The 13,713-nt window shown below is 46.3% G+C and overlaps 1 long non-coding RNA gene across 4 annotated transcripts in view; it reads left to right on the top strand.

Annotated features, from left to right (window-relative positions):
- The window catches only part of LOC120097095 (uncharacterized), an 87,708-nt gene that overhangs the window by 32,060 nt on the left and 41,935 nt on the right, over nucleotides 1-13,713 (top strand). Inside the window, exon 1 of one of the 4 annotated variants that reach the window (XR_010058241.1) lies at nucleotides 10,541-10,820. The exons of 2 other annotated variants lie outside the window; for them this stretch is intronic. This is a non-coding gene — a long non-coding RNA (uncharacterized LOC120097095). Of the gene's footprint in view, nucleotides 1-10,540; nucleotides 10,821-13,713 lie in introns of those variants that run through there. One more of the 4 variants, XR_010058243.1, reaches the window with a different exon arrangement.

Below are 13,713 nucleotides of genomic sequence, written 5' to 3'. Positions count from 1 at the left end.
GGACAATATAGTGGGAGATTGCCATAACCAGTTGATAGCAGGGCAGGACCTGATCAAAGCAGGAAACAGTATAGAGGGAGGAGGCAGGGTCAGAGAGGAGAGTCAGAGGGAGGAGGCAGAGTCAGAAGGAGGAAACAGAGTCAGAAAGAGAAGGCAGAGACAAAGGGAGGAGTTTGAGTTAGAGGAAGGAGATAGAGTCAGAGGGAGGAGGCAGAATCAGAGAAGGTAGCAGAATCAGAGGGAGGAGGCAGAGTCGAGTGGGCAGGGTGTGTGTGCACCAGGTCTAATCTTGTCTGAGAAGCCTATTGAGGTAATGTCCAGAACTGAGAAGACCCTGTTCACTGTGTGACCCCGGTCTACTTTGTACCCTCTCTCCATGTCCCTCCTGGCATGGTGTGTGATGAAATGTCACCACCCCTTCATCACTAACCCTCCTCTCCTCTTACCACCCTTCCTCTACCCAAGCATATGAGCAAATGACCAGGCATCACCTGTATTTGAGTGGAGACAATGGTGGCTCAAATTGGAGTTTCCCAGTCACAGGACCAATTGCAGACCCTAGTGAGGGGTCCTGGACCTGGTGGATAGACAGAGCTGAGGCATGCATTGTCATACAGAATCCTGCTCAATCCAGAGAGGATGAGCTGCTTTATCTCTAAAGGAATGTGGTGGTGGGTGGGGGGAGCTGGAGAGATGGCTCAGCAGTTAAGAGCGTTTGTTGCCCTTGCCAAGGACTCCAGTTCACTTTCCAGCACATAGCCTTCAATAACTCCAGTTCCAGGGATGGGATGCCCTCTTTTGACCTTCATGGGCACCAAGAACACGTGGTGCACACACGCATGTGCAGGAAAAACACGCGTGCATATATTATATGTATGTAATGTACAATATCATATTGTATATCGATTCCTTTTAATTAAAGGAATGTGGCCTTATCAAGGTCAGACTTTAGCAGACTACGTGAGAAGCCACACTCTTTCTGCCACAGGGAGGCCAAGGGGACCTTCTGCATAGGCACCCTCTCAGGGGCGGGGCATTTATGTATTCTAGGAGTTGGGTGACTGATGTGAGTAAAAGTGAGTAACTTAAGCACCGAACTTTCTCCTTTGCTTACGTGTGGAGGTCAGAGGAATCTGTTCTCTCCTTCTACTAAATGGGTCTCAGGTCATCAGTCTTGAATGCAAACACCTTTACCCCAGGCCCAGAGTTCAATGTATTGATTCACTCATTCAACAAAACTTGACCACACCCACTAGGTTCATTGAGGAAAGCAAATAAACTTTCTGGTTGAATTCCAACTTCCTAAGCTCACCACAGGGAGAAGTGAGGTCAGCACTTGCCTGCTCTGCATATTCTTTCTCACCTACCCCACAGCCTCTCTCAGCCCTCTCTACTGCATGTTTAGAGATCATCCCCACCCAGGGCACTTCAAGGGAGGGTGGTCAGTGGGTGGAGGCTCTCTGGCTTCCTGCCTGAGTTTCATCTCTGTTCCTCACGTGAGAAGCTGCAGGCATTTGGACGTGAGGACAGTGCACCCTTGGCCTGGAAGTGGAAATGATTCCACAACTAGCATGACACACACATGGGCTAGAGAGATGGCTTAGTGGTTAAGAGCACTGACTGTTCTTCCAGAGGTCCTGAGTTCAATTCCCAGGAAACCACATGGTGGCTCACAACCATCTATAGTGAGATCTGATGCCCTCTTCTGTTATGTCTGAAGACAGTGACAGTGTATATAATAAATAATCTTTAAAAACAAAATAAAACAAGTCATACACAGGACCCTAGAAGGAGTTCTTGGGAGAGACAGAGCAGGGACCTTTCAGAATTTCTTTCCTACTCTTGTTTCTTGGATTTGTTTGTTTTTGTTTTGGCTTTGGATTTTTGGAGACAAGGGTCTCACTACTTAGCTCCAGCTTCCTGAAATTCACGATGAAGATCAGGGTGGCTTCAAACACACAGAGACCCGCCTGCCTGAGCCACCTTGCCCAGCTACGAGTTTCTGTCACGCAATCTCCCCTGGACTTTCTTTTCTATTTCTCTGTCACTTTCTAAAACTAAGAATTATTTATTTTACGTATATGAGTACACTATAGCTGTCTTCAGACGCATCAGAAAAGGGGATCGGATCCCGCTACAGACAGTTAGTTGTAAACAACCATGTGGCAGGAATTGAACTCGGGACCTCTGGAAGAGTAATCGGTGCTCTCAACAGCTGAACCATCTCTCCAGTCCCTCTCTGTCACTACTGAGGATCTGAACTGCTCTAAAAACCCGCAGGGACTGGATCCCACTTTCCTGCCACTTTAAGGTACTTTGCTATAGTCAACCCAGCTTATGAGATTGTCATTGTCCTACTGGATAGCGAAACTGAGGCCCGCCATGAACAACAAGGTCTTCCAGCATTTCTCCTTACCGTTAGGCATTTCTGACCTTTCAGGAACTTTTTCTCTTGAATAGCCACATTCCTATATACAATTAAATCCCTTCCTTTTTTCCCCCTGGCCTCTTCAGCACCACCCCAACCCCTTTATGATGGATCTAGGCCCTTGGCTAATTTGCATGTTTGTTTTAAAAGACAATGAAGGCTGGCAGGAAGGAGTAGAGGAAGATTAACATAAGAAAAGCCTGAAGAGAATACAGGCTTTCACTGCGGACCGAATTACGCTCACACAGAAGTCCTGGCCTCTTCCAAAACACCTGCCCCCAGGTCAGCCGCACCCACGTCTTACCTCTGGTACGGAACAGAACCTCCAAAGGTGTTTGCTGAAGGAGTGAAAGTATACTCTAAAAAAAATATTCAAAGCTCCCAGCTGGGGAAGGAGTGACCAAAGGGAATCTTTGGCCTCAGGCCCAGGACTGTAGTCAGTATAAATAAGGCACTGAAGAGCCCCCTCACCCTTCTCTTAGTGACCACAAGTCAATGTGTGAGTGAGCTTAGGAGAAGGTGGCCAGAAGAAAGGGAAAAAAAGTAAGGTTCCCTGTGCTTTTTACTAAGACGCTCCCAAGTCTGCTGGGTGCAGCAACTTCAGACACTAAGTAACCCGAGACCCTCCAGTCCGACAGCTGAGGTTTCTCCTTGGCAGTCAGTCCTAGCAGTCTGATGGCTTCAGTTCAGGCACTGTGTGTTGTTTGGGTATAGGAGACAACTACACCTAGAATATGAGTTCTGATGTACGGCCATGTCACCAAAGGAGCCACGCTTTCTTTTCTGGGAAATTCATTCCATACCAGTGTGTACCTCACCGGTACACGCACACGTGTGTCAAGAGACAGGAAAACTCCAAGGTTCGGATCCCTTCTCTAACCAGCCTGGCATGTGAAGCTGGATGTGCATGAAACTAAAGCTCAGGTCAGTGAGAGGAGCTGTTCAACTCACCCACGACTGAGACCCGCTCCTGTGGCCCCAAACTTAATTACGGAACCGATGAAGTTCAAGTCTTGTTGCTTCTAACACAGAAACTACATTTTATCGTTGAAGGCTCTGTAGTTGATTGGGTTATTTATCTCTGCAGTTTGCAGAGTGAAAGCTGACTGGAACTTTATTTCATGAGACAATAATGAGACCCAGAGATCAATATATGTAAAAGACTAGCAGAATTAAAAACAAAACAATGAATACTACTACGGGGGTCATATGATATTGCCCCAGAAGCAGTATCCTGCTTCAGTGTCCTGTGCAGCTGAAACAGCAGGTGCTGTGATTTAAATAATTGAAAACTTAAATACAAATAATAAGAAAATCTACTCTACTCCTAATATTTAAAAAAAAACCTAAAAACTATTATTAATCTATTGGAAAAACCTCACAAGATCCAGAGGTCACAGAAGTCTCAAATCTACTTCATTAGTCCTACAAAGTATTTTGGCCAAGTCTTAGGAGTCTATGTTTTTCCCACATTTTAATAATCTTAAGTGAGTTTTTAAGTCTGTCACAAAACAAAAGATTTCCTTTTTGCCCTTGGAAATGAAAAAGTTGTCTTAAAAGTTTTTGATTTCCAGAAGAAAACTTAGGAGCTCAGAAGAACCAAGTAGAACTTTGTACGCTGGAGACAGACAGACAAGAAGTGCATGGTCCACAAGCCTATAGAAGTCTGTAATCTCAGCATTTGGGAGGCTGAGGCAGGAGGATTGTCATGAGTCGAGGCCAGCCCTAAAGAGCAGGAACCTGTATCCAAAAAAAAAAAAAAAAATTAGTGAGAAGAATTGCTGTCACTTTGGGATGGCAATGCCTTGCATGGTGTGTGTGTGTGTGTGTGTGTGTGTGTGTGTGTGTGTGTGTGTGTGTGCATGTATGTATGCAGGCAGGGCAGGCCAGCACACCCTCACTCCCCGTCAGTGTCTGCCTGGAAAATCATGTTTCAATGTTGCTCAGCTTTGGAGGTGGATTTTATTTTCTAATGAAGCCTAGGTGCCCGCTTCTAGAATGGTGGCATTCCTCTGTGTGCTTAGGGTTGGCTGTAGCAGCAGAGGGTGCTGAGGTAGAAAATGCAGGAGGCAGGAAACAGAAAGACCCACGTTTGGGATCTGCATCAGAAATCAAATCAAGAGTGCCATTGCTGACAGAAACACACATTTCTAAAGATATTTATTTGAAAGTTTGGAAGAAAGCAAAGCTCGTGCCCCAGGGCTTCTGGGAGTATGTACAAAATACAATAATTAAATTAAGTCCAGCAGTTAAAATTCCTCATAAAAAGAAAAAGCTGGAGTGCTTCCCAATGGGGAATGCTTGACTTGAAAGAAAGGTTTTACTCCATGGCCTGAAGGTCAACAAACTGGGGCTCTGTGAGAATGTATAAAATTTCTTAAAGCGGGTCTTCTGTCTTTGTTTTGTTGAAAGAAAATAAAAGAGTAAAAGGGAGACAAGTTTTTAAAATTCAAAAAAAAAAAAAAAGAAAAAAAGAAAGAAGGAAAGAAAAAGAGGGTGCTGTCCTACAACCATCAGAGTTTTTATGAACGACACACTGGAGGCCTATGAAAACATACTCTTTTCTGAGCACTAATCAAACACATCTGCCCTGCAAGAAGGAAGCAGGAGAAAGACCAGGGGAAGCTTTTGTACAGATCTCTTTAAAATACACTGGTTTTCATAGACACTACTTGCAAATGCATGACAAATTCTCTTGCCAGTTAAATTTGAACATATTTACCCTTTAATATTTCAATATTTTCATAATACATTTTTACATTTTGAAATGTCTTACATGATACAAAGACTGGTGCAGGTGAAGGTTTGTGTGCATGTGTGTGCATGTACACGTCCGTGTGTGTGTGTGTGTGTGTGAGAGAGAGAGAGAGGTTTCATGAGGCAGAGTTATTAGAATGAGCTTGTGGAGCACCATCCTAAAATATAATGTTTATCACAATTTGAAAATAATCAGTTTTCACAATAGTCATTTGTTACTGTTTCTGGTACTGTTCACTGGCAAAAGGAATAAAGTTAAGATGGAAACCAAATTTCATAAGCTTGATATAAACATATACCTTCATAAGTTATACATTAAAAATATAAATTTTGCATTATATAATTTTATAGAGATAAAGAAGGTTTCTATAAAGTTAATCTGACTGTTCCTTAGCATCTTTCTAGGCTCCCACATGAGCCTCATGAGGCCCTCTCAGATAGCCTTTCCTAAAGCATTATGAGCCCATAACCAATCTGCTGTGTTCTGAAATTCCTACATGGAGTTTGAGCGATGCTGCCTTTCCATGAAGACAGCATGAGTGGATGTACCACATTAGGAAGAGCAGCCTCATTTAATTTACTGAATAATTAGTGGTCTCATTGTCATTTCTCCTTTGGTTCCCAAAGTACAGCATTAGCTATCTATCCCCTGCACTTGAGAGGGTCTCTCCAGAAAAATGGGCGTGATATGCAGTCATTGCCAAGTTCACAGTAAATGAAGGATTGTGGGATATTCCTTGAGCTGGAATCACGTCCAAAGCATGGACTCAGATTGGGCATGGGGTTGCCTAATTTTCCTTTGTTCCTCTTGTCCAACGTGCTTTTGGGACTCTGAAGGTGGGTGGGCCAGAGAAGAGAAAGTAAAAATTCTAAGGAAGAAGAGCAAGCCCACTTTAAATACTCAGAGATGGCAGGGGTCTGCCAGGCCAGGAGCAGCACAGCTGGGTAATGCCTCCTCTGTCTGTCCTTGGAGTCTGAGTCCTGAGATGGTCTCTCTTCCAGGACTCTGTTTCTAGACTGAAGACATTCTCTAGCAGTTCAGCTCCATCTGGGTGGCAAACCCTGCAGAAGGCAGGGCTGTTTTAGGAGGATCGAGTTTCCTGCCTGTTTTTTGAATGACATCCATTTGAAACGAGATGGGCTCAGACAGACATCTTTACTGAATGTTGGAAGGACTCTGTGATAGAGAAGGAAGCCTCCACTCTTGTGTGTATTCTTTCTGGGAGATGAGAAGAGATGTTTAGCAAGAAATTGTGAGTCTGAGTTGGGAGTGTGTGATTTTTCAGGCGATTTGCGGACTTGTCCTAGGTATGGTTCTCCCTATAGTACGGCCTTGAGCAAATCAACAAATACGCAAGTGTCCCTGGTATCCTATATCTCTCTGTGAATGGTGGCCTCCTTTCAGCTAGGACTAGTACCTAAGACCCTTAGGGCTTCAGTTTCTCTCTATGGGCTTGGACAAACTGATGGGATTTTTAAGTTTATAGTCAAACATCTGACATTGAGAGAGATCTCTGTAGTCTACCAGCAGATCTAGGAGATTGCCAGCAGTGCCACAAGGCTCTTTCGAAACGCACTTGGAAGTTGCCAGTTGAATGTATTTTCCTGCCAGAACATATCTTTTCGTCAACGGATAGAGAAGCAAAGGAGAAAACCAGGTTCATTAGTAGAAATTAAAGCACCCCTGTAAATCCATTGGGGAGGCAGAAGTAGGAAGATCACTCACTGAGCGTTTAAGACCAGCGTGTTCCACATAGTGAATTGTGAGCCAGTTGGCTACATAGTGAGACCCCTTCTCGAAGTAACAACAAAGACCTTCTGCACAGGAAGAAGAGTGGAGGATGCTTGCCCTAACACAGCTCGTACACATGCAAATGTAAGATTCCTTCCTTCCTTCTGTCCTTCCTTCCTTTAAGGCTCCTTCCTTATGGGTGGGATGGTGAGGCCTTGGGCCATACAGCTCGGTGCTGGTAGCTGAAGGCCATGTCTCCTCAGCTGGTTAAATGGGGGAATCTTCAAAAGGGCCACTTTCATGGTGCATATTTCCATGGCAACACTTGGTTGGGACCAGGTGCGGATTTTTGCTGTTATTTGTTTTTGAGTAGTTGAAGAAACTGAGACTTGGAGGATAAATATCCAGTGTGAGTGTAACTTAACTGACTAGAGAGAAAGCCAGGACCAGAGTGCTAACTGATGGGGGAGAGATCCGAGTCTTAGTTTTAGCAAATACACTGCCTATGGAGCTCATAACTAGGGGTGAGGAACGGAGGCAGAAAGTGTTCCAAAGGGCATGGCAATGTCCAATGTGTGTACTATGTGAGGACATGTGCACCTAAGTAAGTCTTCTAGTAACAGTCCAGTACAACGTACTGGGAGAGGGGCAGACCAATAGCCCCCTGAGGGGCTGAGGAGACCTCATAGACAGGCATGTCTGGGAAGCTTAGGAGTCTTTGAGGGTGATTGAAAAGGACTTCAAAAAAGGTCCCTGCAGTTAGAGAGGCCAGTGCTGCACACACAGTGCAGCCAATGTTGTCTCAGGCCTGGGAGAAGCACCATAGCATTCTTAACCTACAGGCACTACAGGCATTCCTGGTAACTCTGTGATGGAGTTTAAACTGTTAATGGCACCTCTCTCTCACTGTGTGTGTGTGTGTGTGTGTGTGTGTGTGTGTGTGTGTGTGTGTGTGTGTGTACACTCGTGCACTCATCCATGGAGGTCTGAGGATTACTCTGGGCTCTTGCCTGTAACCTTACTGAGGCAGTCTTTCTGGTTTCTGCCCCTGTACCACGTATTAGACATTAGCCACTTTCACTTTCTACTCCAGCTTCCCCATTTCTCTGGTTTGCACCTCGAGCTTAGCCAAAGAAGTTCTAAGATTACAGATGCCTATCACTGTATCTGGGTTTAGTGTGTGTGTGGTTCCAGTAGGTTCCAGGAATCTAACTCTGGTTATCTGGGTTGCTTAGCAAGCGCTTTTATAAGACGAGCCATCCATTCACCCTCCTCTACAGAAAAATCACTCACACCGGCTTGCCCCTTCTGTCCTCTGATGCTTAGGGGATACAAAGCTGGATGCCCAGGGTATTCCTCTGAAGACACCACAAGGAGCCTCCAGAAGGCAGCAGAACATTCCTTGTCTTTGTGATGCTAATTATGTATCTAAATAACGAAGGCAAATTAGTTCATTGTTTAAGACAAAAAATAAAAAATCAAAAACAAAACTGGGTTAAACCAGTTAGACATCCTTAAGAAAAAAGAAAAGAAAAAAATCCAGCTAGTCTTCACTGCTTCCCAACCTCAACAGATAGATTGGCTGGCCCACAGAGTTTGTCTCCTCTTGCATTTCTTTCTTTAAACATTATTTTCTTTTGCTCTTATTCCTTGTGTGTGTGTGTGTCAGAGGACAACTTGCAGGAGTTGGTTCTCTCCTCCCATCAGGTAGGTCCCAGATCAGGCGGGGGGGGGGGGGGTAAGGGTTTTTATGGGCCAAACCATCTTTTGCCTCTTTGTTGTTGTTATTCGAATAATGAAGTTTTCCCCCCTAGAGCTCCTCCCATACCCCAAGATCCTAACCTAGGAAACATGTCCCTTTTCTGTTTTTGTTTGGTATGCCTATGAGGAACCTACAAGAATGTAAGAATTGTTGGGGGAGAGGGGAAGGCAGGCACGGCAGAGCCTCTAACCCCAGTGGTGGCAGGCAGGTGGATCTCAATCTTTAAGCCTGATCTACAGAGGAAGTTCCAAGCCACACGGGGCTTCAGACAGACACTGTCTCCACACCTCCTCTTCCAAAATTGGCTGAGACTGACGGAGACTCCTCTGTGGTGACTGAGTTCCATGTGGTGTCTTAAGAGGTTGCCAGCTTTCATTTAACTTAGTGTGCTATGGTTCTGGTCTAGAAGTCTGGTTCTGTTTCCAACTAAGAGGTCACCTATGAGAAAGTCACCTCACCTTGGCCAATCTCTAGCTGTGGCTGAGCACAGCTCTGCAGTTACCTGTGCATAGCCTGGTCTTCAGATCAGCAACTGGCAGGGCCTCTGGGCAAGTCTGTGAGACCATGTGCATACTACAGAAGGGCTGACCTCAGACCTCAGGGTTCCCACACTGCAGAGCCTGTCCTCCAAGGTTAGAGTATGGATTGCTGGATTTCCAAACATTTTAAATAATTCTGGGTTTTGTTGGTTGGTTGGTTTTGTTGTTGTGGATGGTGGTGGGTTTCGAGACAGGGTTTATCTGCGTAGCCCTGGCTATCCTGGACCTTGCTCTGTAGACCAGGTTGGCCTTGAACCCAACTGATGGGCCTGCCTCTGCCTTCTGAGTGCATGTGCCACCACCGGCTGGCAACGATTTAAATTCTTTTTTTTTCTTTCATTAATTTATTCACTTTACATCCCAAAGATCCCCCACCTTCTCTCCTCCCAGTCCCACCCTCAAAATCCCTCCTCCATTCCCCCTTCCCCTTCTCAGAGAGGGAGGAGGCCCCCTTTGGATAACAGCCTGTCAGGGAGCAGTTTAAATTCTTAATTCTGTTCTTATAACTAATGTGAGTGTTCTAGTATATAACATTATATATACTAAAGGGTTTGTCCCTTTCTGAGCATCCAACAGCTTTTTTTTTTTTTTTTTTGAAACAAGGCCTTACTATGTAGACTTAGCTAATGCGGAACTCACTATGTAGACCAGGTTGGCCTCGAGCTAACAGGTCCCACCTGCCTCTGCTTCCCAAGTCCTGGGCCTATAGGCGTGCGCCACGGGTATTCCAATTTAAAGAGACGTCATCTGTGGATAGCTCTGTGACTTTTGGACAGTTGTCTGCCACCCAGTGAACTCAACAGGTGTTGGCCGAGTATGAATTTAAATATTCGTGAGGAGGATATATTTACTCAGTTCTGCTATTTTCTTACCCTGGGGATTAGAATTTGTAGTTTTCTCTCACAGATGTGCAAAGACATCCACAAAGTTGCTTGCAGCATCTGGGGGAATGTTAACCAGGAAGCTGGCTAGGCATTAGATCCTTATCTTCCTCTGGCCTACAGATCGGTCGGTCATCTTTAGGGAGTGGAACTCAGATCCAGGACATCAGGACTCGCCCGACTTGCCTGGCATTTGGAGGCTTCCCCAGAATTCGTCTTTATGCATGGCCCAGGAGCCAACTTCGATGTTAGTGACACACCCGGGCGACGGGTCCCCAGGACCGGCTATGGGCCCCCGCGCAGGTGTCCGGCCTGTGCACGGGGTGCGCGGGGGCCCAGGAGCCCCGAGAAAGACGTTATTGTTACACTGTAACGAGTCTGATTAACACGCTCCTGACACTTTCTCTTAGTTTCTTCGGCTCCTAGCAACCGGGCACAAAGGCGAAGGATTGTCCCGGGCTCCGCGGGGACACGGGCAGCCTTTGATCTCGCACCATTACAGCCTGGCTGCGCGACAGGCTCGCGGGATCCGGGAGGCCCGCAGTCCTGGCCACTGGGCCACAGGGATTCCCCCAACTGTGGCCCAGGCCTGGCTTGGCCAGCCGCTGTGCCCCACTGCTCGACCGGTGTAAGTCATCGCGCAGGGAAGGGCAGCAGCCTCCGAAACGTGCCCAAGGCCTGGTCTCTGCTCCAGGGGGACGCCCGCACGCTGTTACTTGAGGTGGGTGGCACGGGACAGAACATCCACATGCGTTTCCTGACTGTTTGGGCACGTCTCCTTCCTAAGCGGAACGCGGGTTCCATGCTTGTCTTGCTCTTCCCGTCCGAAGGAGCGAAGGAAAACCCAGCTGGTCAGTCACAATGAAAAAAGAAAGGAAATTTGTGTGTGTGTGTGTGTGTGTGTAAAAAGGACACAGTTACATAGTCCCCGAAAAACATAAATAACCTGCTTAGACGAAACTGAGTAGATCGCCACAAACTGCGTGTCCAGAAGGACTTTGGTGCCTTCCCAGCGCTTGCTTTGTTTCTGGCTTATCTTTACGGATTCTGAAGGAGGTGGGGGTGTCAAATAATTACTAGAATCTAAACAAACCGTGGCCACCAACGACAAAAGTCACCCACCACAGAACCAGGACAAACTGCCGGGTCCCACTGCGCAAGTTTTACAGGTACTAAAAAGTAATTTCCGTCCCATTTCGGTCGCTGACTTAGTCACCCTCCTCTGGCCCCAGTTGAAAACAGAGGCTGGGAAGAAAGAAGAGTTAGGCTTTTGCATTTCAATGTTAGGGTCAGGTAATTACTTCCCCTAAATTGCAAAGTGGAGGCCTTGCAGGGGGCCCTCCCGAGAGAGGGCAGTGTTCCCAAGTCCTGCTTTTACAGACCCGTCCGGTGACCAACGCTAGTATTAATATTCGTGAGGGGAAAAAAAAAAATCTTATGACTGGTTTTGTTCCTCCCATCGCTTTCCTAGCACTAAAGGGGAATAAAACTAAAAACACAGAGGATTCAGATCGCAAAATAAATGCAAGCTCTAAAAGTAGACTGTCCTGAAAAACAAAGAGGAAGAAAGAAAACTAGAGGGGCGGATGGGGGAGCCCACATTCTCTCCTCTCCCAGAGGCAACTGAGAAAATTCCATAGCCCCGAGAGAAAGTCAGTTTCCCCAACTCCCACAAAACTATTGAGTGCAAAGGTGTTCCTGGAGATAATGACTTCTATTTTAGACAGCGGAACACCGCCCGGTTGGTTCTATTTATTCAGCAAAATATGCCAGGCAATCAAAGACTTTCAAATTCAAACTACAGGCGCTGAAGTCTTCATCCCCTGGACGCTGTTTCCCGACCTGTCCCTAGAGCAGTGGGGGCCAGTGCAGCCTGGTGGATAACCGGAGACAAGGGAAGAAAGTCCCTAACTTGCGGTCCCAGCGGTGCCCCAACCAGCCGGAATTCTCCTTACCCTTTCAATAAAACACGACTGTACCGATACAATCCCCTATACATTAAAATGAGTTTGTCACAGATTGTCATTAAGACCTCAGTAAAACAATGAAGACATTATTGGGCACCCCCCCTCGGGCAAGGTATTAAAAGCATAAAGCAGTCCACACCACACGGGTCCTATTGAGATTAATGAAAAAATTATGCAAAAAAAATCGCAATTTCATTTTCCCGTGACTGGGCTTCGCCGTCCGTCCAGTCAGTCTTGTGTCGTACCTGATGATTTATTAAACTAATCTGCGGAGATCAACTGCTGATGTTCTCAGCTCAATCTTGTCTTGGCTCATTTTCTAAGTAATTGTTTCTCATTAGTTCTGATAATGTTTTAATAGTGTTATCCATAATTTAGCCCCCCTAGAATTAATAACAAGGGGCTGATACTGGCATAGTGGCTGCCATGAGCTACACAAAAATATAAACAGGTATGTTTTTTAATTAATCTGATGAGCATCCAAGTCCCCTTCCTGTGTCCCCTTTCCCACCTCATCACCCATGTCTGTGTCCCTACAGCAGACTCAGCCTTGGTGGTATTTCTCTTTGTCTGCTTCTTACTAGGGGTGTGGGTCAGAGAGGTGAATCCCTGCCTCCTAGCTCCTCCACGTTTTAGAATTCTGTCTCCCTGGGGGAATGAGGGCCGCAGGACTCTGGCAGACACCCACCTCTCTTCTGAGGGCCCTTGTATCTGCTCAGACGATGGGCAATTTAATTAGCCGGCATCTTTGTCTCCTGTGGGCCCCAGTCTTGTGATCCTACCTAAAGTGATATTTCTTGGTGATGAAGATGATCAAGCTGAAGTCTGAGAAGGCTTAGCCAATGAAGTGGTTTTGAGCTGGGTACAGTGAGCTTTAATCTCAGTACTTGAGAGGAGGAGGATGCAGGAGGGAGGGCTCTCGTGAGTTTGATGCTAGCCTGAGTTACATATCAAGATGTTTCAAAAGCAAAATCAGAACCAAACAGGGTGTTTTTATGTGAACAAGGAAGTTGGGGAACAATGACTTGGAGAGAGTCTAACATGATGAGGACTGAGGAGTCCCTGGCACTGCTGCTGTGGCTTGGGAGAGGCCTATCTAGGCCCTGTTCTCAATACCACTTTTAAGGGTTAGTTTACTTGAGGTCTCTATGGCTTCCACCACGCAGGTGGGGCTTCCTCAGAGGGAGGCCCTGGTTTGAGGCCCAACCTCTACGGGCTTTGGGTCTACCTGAACTGGGGTGGAGGCAAGAACATGTGCCCCCCTGATCTTTTTTACATGTAGCCTGGGACCTGAATATTTCTTACCCAGAATGCCCCTGCGCACTGTCCTGAAGCATCAATGACCTCATGCTAGCCAGAGTGTGGTTTTTCTCCATCCTATCCCGCACTGGGATTTATAGTGGTCGTGGTAACCTCGGTTTCTGACCTGGCATTGGTGCCATGAGGTGGCATCTACCTCCTAGGGCTTTCTGTAGGAACTGAACTGATCAGGGTGAGAAGTAGAGCCCAGGATGGGGCACGCGCCAGGGGCCACGAAGAGAACCCACCAAAAGGGCCTAGGAGGAGGAGAAAAAAAATGAAACTAGAAAACAACTGTTTTCTATTTACAAACTTAAATAAACAGAACAGCCTTCCCCTGCGGTGTCT

The sequence above is a fragment of the Rattus norvegicus genome, chromosome 15, assembly GCF_036323735.1.
Source record: "Rattus norvegicus strain BN/NHsdMcwi chromosome 15, GRCr8, whole genome shotgun sequence".
NCBI lineage: Eukaryota > Metazoa > Chordata > Mammalia > Rodentia > Muridae > Rattus > Rattus norvegicus.
This window is presented reverse-complemented; position numbering and strand designations above follow the sequence as displayed.